Here is a 6,396-nt window from a genome sequence, read left to right as displayed (position 1 = left end):
CTGTCACCCAGGCTGGAGTGCAATGGCACAGTCTTGGCTTACTGCAACCTCTGTCTCCCAGTTTCAAGCGATTGTCCTGCCTCAGCCTCCCGAGTAGCTGGAATTACAGGTGCAAGCCACCAAACCTGGCTAATTTTTGTATTTTTAGTAGAGGTGGGGTTTCACCATATTTGCCAGGGTGGTCTCAAACTCCTGACTTTAGGTGATCTGCCCACCTCAGCCTCCCAAAGTGCTGGGATTACAGGCATGAGCCACTGTGCCCACCTTTTCTTTTTTTTTTTGAGATGGAACCTTACTCTGTCACCCAGGCTAGAATGCAGTGGCGCAATCTCAGCTCACTGCAACCTCCACCTCCCGGGTTCAAATGATTCTCCTGCCTCAGCCTGAGTAGCTGGGATTATAGGTGTGTGCCACCACACCCGGCTAATTTTTGTATTTTTACTGGAGACGGGGTTTCACCATGTTGGCCAGGACGGTCTTGAACCCCTGATCTTGGGTGATCCATCTGCCTTGGCCTCCCGAAGTGCTAGGATTACAGGCGTGAGCCACCATGCCTGGCCCAGATACCAAGATACTTATGTGAAAACTTCTAAGTTTTAAGCGGCAAGCTCTTCATTCACACGAAACCAAACCAAACCTGTGATTGTCAGTGCTGTGCTATCCAAACAAAGCAGCCTGTGTGGGTTTTCAGTTCTGACCTGGGAGCTGAAGGTGTTTCACTGGCCAGAACTCCTGGGTGCCATTTATCTCCTAGGGGTCTTGGACCTCCTGGGAGCAGTTGTAATTTTTCCTTTAGTAGCTATGAAGATTTTTCTTCCATCTCTCATGGGGCTTATGACATTTTGATATGGCCATTCAGCTGCTGTAGTGATATTCATATCTATTTGGTGACCATAAAAAATAATTACTGAACTTAAAAAAAAAGTCAAGTGGTGTCCTTAACCCTCACTCTATCCCTGACTTTCAGCCCTCATTGTCCTCCTATCGTTGAATCTCACCCTCTCCCCAAGGCTCCGAGGTAAGAAGAGTTCAAAGATGAGGTAAGAGCACAAATCTCAGTGATGAAAAGCCTTGCATTTTAATGATTTAAGTTTTAGGCCATGTGAAATGTTCCAGTGTTAAAACAAAATAACCTGCTTATGATCTTGAAGTAATGAGTGTTTTTAGCCCTCCTTCGTCCTGGCAGAGGTTGTCCCTTAAAGACAGGGATATTAACAGTTCATAATCTCTTATTTTAAAACTCGGAGCAGGTAGGTTTTGGAATTCCAAATCATTTGAATTTTAGAAACGTAACACATATATTTCCATGCAGTAGAGCTTAGGGAAACACCTTATGATCAAATATACCACTATTTCTGTAGCAAAATGTGAATATTCATACTAAATAGGTTAAATAAAGATATTGATGAATAGTCACATGTCAGTTCAGGTCAGGTTTTGATGTCAAATGAATTACAGAAAATTACAGGAAAAATTCTGGTTTTCAGAAATTTTTGGATATCAGGATTATGAATGAGAGATTATAATCCTACACACGAATCACAGTTCAGCTGCTGTCCAGTGGTGATCTCTTCAGCGTGGCTTCAGTGGCAAATCCCATTCTGAGCTTCTTTATACTAATCCATGCCTCCTTACCTTATGTAGAATTACGTAAGACAATTTTAATTGTCTCTACTTTTTAAATTTCTACAGTGAATATATATTTTAACATATATTGGAAAATGTATTAATAATTTCACATGAAGTTTTATAAAGTCAGGACAGTAGGATGTCCGTATCTGGTGTGCGTATGGGTGACCTGCTGAAAGCTTAATTTTGATTTTGCTTTTTCCTGCTGTAGCAATAAGTTCTCCCGTCTGTGGGTACTTCCTTAGGAAGAGGTGGAGGAATTCCCTCCTTTGCCTACCAACCTCCTCTTTTTCTCTTCACCCCTTGAGCCTCACAGGAGTAAACAGGCTTCTGTGTGTCTACAATCTTATTAAGGGCATGGTGGAACATTTTGATTTCAGGGACATAAAAGGCACCGCTGGGAGAGGAGGTGCAGTTGCAAGTTCCACAAGGATGGGTGGGTGGATAGATTGATGGATAGTTGGATGAGTGGGTGGATAGTTGGATGAGTGGGCAGATAGGTGAGTGGATGGATGGACAGATGGGTGGGTGGATAGATTGGTGGGTAGTTGGATGGGTGGGTGGATAGTTGGATGGGTGGGTGGATAGTTGGGTGAGTGGGCAGATAGGTGAGTGATGAATGGATAGATGGGTGGGTGGATAGATTGGTGGGTAGTTGGATGGGTGGGTGGATAGTTGGATGGGTGGGTGGATAGTTGGATGGGTGGGTGGATAGTTGGATGGGTGGGCAGATAGGTGAGTGGATGGATGGATAGATGTGTGGGTGGATAGATTGGTGGGTAGTTGGATGGTGGGTGGATAGTTGGATGGGTGGGCAGATAGGTGAGTGGATGGATGGATAGTTGGGTGGGTGGATAGATTGGTGGGTAGTTGGATGGGTGGGTGAATAGTTGGATGGGTGGGTGGATAGTTGGATGGGTGGGCAGATAGGTGAGTGGATGGATGGATAGATGGGTGGGTGGATGCTTGGATTTACACTGGTAAAATGCCTCTGAGGCAGCAGGATCTTAGAGATTGACCATGTGGGGCTCTGAACTGGTTGGTAATTAATTGTGGTGGCATTTAGAGCCCAGAGAACTTATTATGGAGGGAGTGGAGCTGGGAGCTGCTTAATCAAAGCTTCGCAGACCATCAGGATCTGAAGAAGGCTTGATAGCACTTCTCTGAGGTGGAGAAAGCAAGGGCCAGCTGGGAAGGTAGTTGAAAAAGACACCAGACTTCATCCTGCTCAGAGAGAAGTCTAAGGGCCTTTCTTTCTGGGCTGTGTTCCTGGAGACTTTGAATCATCCACAGGAAAATTGGGAGCTCTTAGGAGGTAATGCTGTAGTTGGATCAATCTTGAGAAAAACAAATGTGACTTTCTTTGTATCTTAAGACTGAGGCACTACTATAATTATTACAACTGAAAAAAAAAAGAACTATGATGTCAAAAACGATAAAATCTAACTTTTAAGAATTTGAGTGTCTTTTGTATTATTCTGCAGTATTATCTGATCTATGTAACAATGTTATCAAAAAGGGAAAAGAACAAAATTGATCAATGTTTTTACATAGTGGGAAGATATTAGACATCTAAAGGAGGGTTGAAGGGGGCAGATGACAGGAAGAGAAAAAGCCATAGAGACTGGCAATGGAGGGAAAGCTACTCTGCAGGTTTACCTCCCAGTCATCTACCTTCCAGAGAAAATCACAGTGGATCTGTGGTTTCCAGCCTTGAATTCTTTGACCCTAGAGGTCAATGTATATCGTGCTGGGACTCCATGAGCAATTTTATGAATCTCTAAAAGTCAGATGGAAATCATACATTTCTTTTTGCAATGGCTGTGTGGGCTAGAAAACACACACATTTCTTTACTTTTTGCCAGGGATTCTATTGCTTGAGTGTGTGGGAACTGTGATTATCAGCACTGATCAGATGCTGTGTGTGGTTCCAAGGTGTATCAATGATTAATAGAAAAATGGAGTAAACAAATAATCAATGGCCCAACAAATGTAGATTGTTTGGTGGTGAAAAATATGGCAAAGTATGGTGCTCATTTGGGTAGAGGAGATTTATAAAAGAAATTTTCAGGAAAAGGCTGGGAACCCCTGTGTACACAACTCTACCTTCCACATTGCTTGAAACCAGATAGCTGGCCATTTTTTGTGTCTCCTGTCTTGGCTAAATGATATCTGTCCTTGTGGGCTGTGCAGATGGGTGGCAGCCACCTGCCTCCCTATGGAGCTCTTCTTTAAATCATTAAAAGAAGAAGGAGACCTTTGATTTCAGAAGAGGGGAAGATTTCAGTTTTCGTTGTTGATGAACATTTAATACTTCAAGTTCTCATTAAATGAACTTGGACTAGTCCTCCTGTAGCTTTGTTGACACAGGACTCTTTGGGTCTCTTACCTTTTTTCTCGGTCATTTTCATTTGCCACCTGCTTCTTCCTTCTGCCATCTAATTGTGGGTGCTTTGCTTCTCCAGCTCCACACACATTTTCATGGCTCCTGCTTCTGACACACTGCTTCCCAATCTTCTCCTTCATCCCTGGTCCATCAATATCTCTCCTTTGCACTGGTTCTATTACTATGGAGCTTCTACTCTGTGCCAGATGCTGGGCTGGCTCATGTGCAAAGTTCTTGAAAAGACTAGTTGCCAAATAAATGTTTATCTTTTTCTACCTTCCACACTGGCTTATTATGCAGAGTAAATCTGATTTTACCCTTTCCATGTGAGATTGTGTTATTAGGACACAGAAAATCTCATAACTTCCCAGTCTTCCACTGTGGTAGGAGTTGGGTGAGGGAGACTATGCACATAAGCCCTTGCAGCCTTGCCCTAAGCATCTCTAAAGGTGTCTGGCCACAGGGGAGTGGCAGGATACAAAGGACAGTTGGGATTCTGCTAGCAGTTTAAACGTCACATTAGGGCTTTGCAATTTCCCTCTGGACACCTTGGTCTGAAGCATTTAGGGAAGCACTCCTACTGTAGTCTGGAGATCCAGAAATTAGAAAGTGGAAAAGGAGAACACCTTCCTCCACACCTGGGCATACACTGAAACCTTGAGCATACTCAGACTACTGTGATGGTTGTTTGTGATTCTCCCTTGCATGAAAGATCAAGCTTTCTTCGATTTGTGCCTGATTCTTTGTAGAGGACTTGGAGTTTCCTAGTGGCAATCCACAACCTGCGCTATGAGACTAAGGACAGTCTGGCTCAATATGCTTCAGTTGCTCCAAATTGGAGGGAAAACATAAATTGCAGTCCCTTAGATATGAATTGGTTGTATTAGTTCCTTAGGGCTGTCATACAAATACCACAAACTGGGTGACTTAAAACAACATAAATTTATTCGTTCACAGTTGAGGAGGCTGGAAGTTAGAAATCGAGTTGTTGGCAGGGTTGGTTCCTCCTGGAGACTCTGAGGGAGAAACAGTCCCATGACTGTCCCCTGGCTTCTGGTGGTTGGTAGCAACCCTTGGCATTCTTTGACTTACAGATGCACAACTCACCCCTTCATCTCTGTGTTTTTGTGTGTCCTTTCTTGTTTCTTACTGGGACACTCTCACTGGATTTAGGCCCCGCCCTGCTCCAGTATAATCTCATCTTGATCCTTAGTTACATCTGCAAAAGACCTATTTTCAAGTAAGATCACATTTTGAGGCTCTGGATGGACATGAATTTTTGGGAGACACTATTCAACCCACTACAGTGGTCAATCTAGCATGACTCTCCTTTCCTCTGAAAGTCAGTCCCTCATCCGCTTGGCAATATCATCATGCCTTATAAAATACCTTACCATCTGCAAGTGCTTTTGCATCTGATATCTAATTTGAGCCCCTCCCTGTGAGACAACTGGGCAGGCATTACCTTTTCTAAGTTTCATCCATAGAATCTGTATAAGTGATCTGATCAAGGTAAGTTGCAGAGCCTGGATTTGTGCTTCTCAGAAAGCAATGCACTGCGGTGGAATAAATGGAAAATTTAGAAATGATATTCTTGCTTGTCTCTCTTCCCCTTTGGGATGTGTGTCGGGGGAAGGGAGGCTTTGCATTTCTTGTAATTTTGTGTCCAACAATCACATTCAGTTATTGTGGGGTGAACTCACTGAAGCTTTGACAAAAAGCAACTGTAGAAACTTCTCTTCTCTCCCTGACTCTCACCTCACTGCAAAGAGGCTACATTCGTTCCCACCATCCCCTTGTCCTCCAGGCCTACTCCTATGCAGGAGCTGTGCTACTGCATAGAAGACTTGGGCTTAACACGCAGTTCTAGCACCATCACCATCATACCCTTCAAAACCCTTCCTTAACTCAAGAGTCTAGGCTCTGCAGAGTATCCATTGGAATGGCTGCAGGCTTGCTAACATACGGTCCCTTGTGGAGAAATTTATCAGTGGGTAAATTAAGGCTGCTGAGGTTGAGCCTTCTTATGAAAATGAAAACTTTGCAACACATCAGACATACTAATCTAAAATATAAACAGATAATTTAAAACACACAGGCATGCACACACACACACACACACACACACACACACCCACCCCACATGCTCATCTGTGTGCCTGAGAAACTTTAGGCTCCAAAGTAATGTTTTGAAGTAGAAAGAGTAGACTTGGAAATGGGAAATGTAGGTATTATGAGCTCAATTGTGTCCCTCCCTGTGACCAAATTCAAATGTTGAAACCCTGACCCCCAGTGCCTAAGAATGTGACTGTATTTGAACAAAGGACCTTTAGAATGCTTTTACACTGTTGGTGGGAGCATTAAATATTCAACCACTGTGG

The sequence above is a fragment of the Trachypithecus francoisi genome, unplaced genomic scaffold, assembly GCF_009764315.1.
Source record: "Trachypithecus francoisi isolate TF-2019V2 unplaced genomic scaffold, Tfra_2.0 Lachesis_group3, whole genome shotgun sequence".
NCBI classification, from domain to species: Eukaryota; Metazoa; Chordata; class Mammalia; order Primates; family Cercopithecidae; genus Trachypithecus; species Trachypithecus francoisi.
This window is presented reverse-complemented; position numbering follows the sequence as displayed.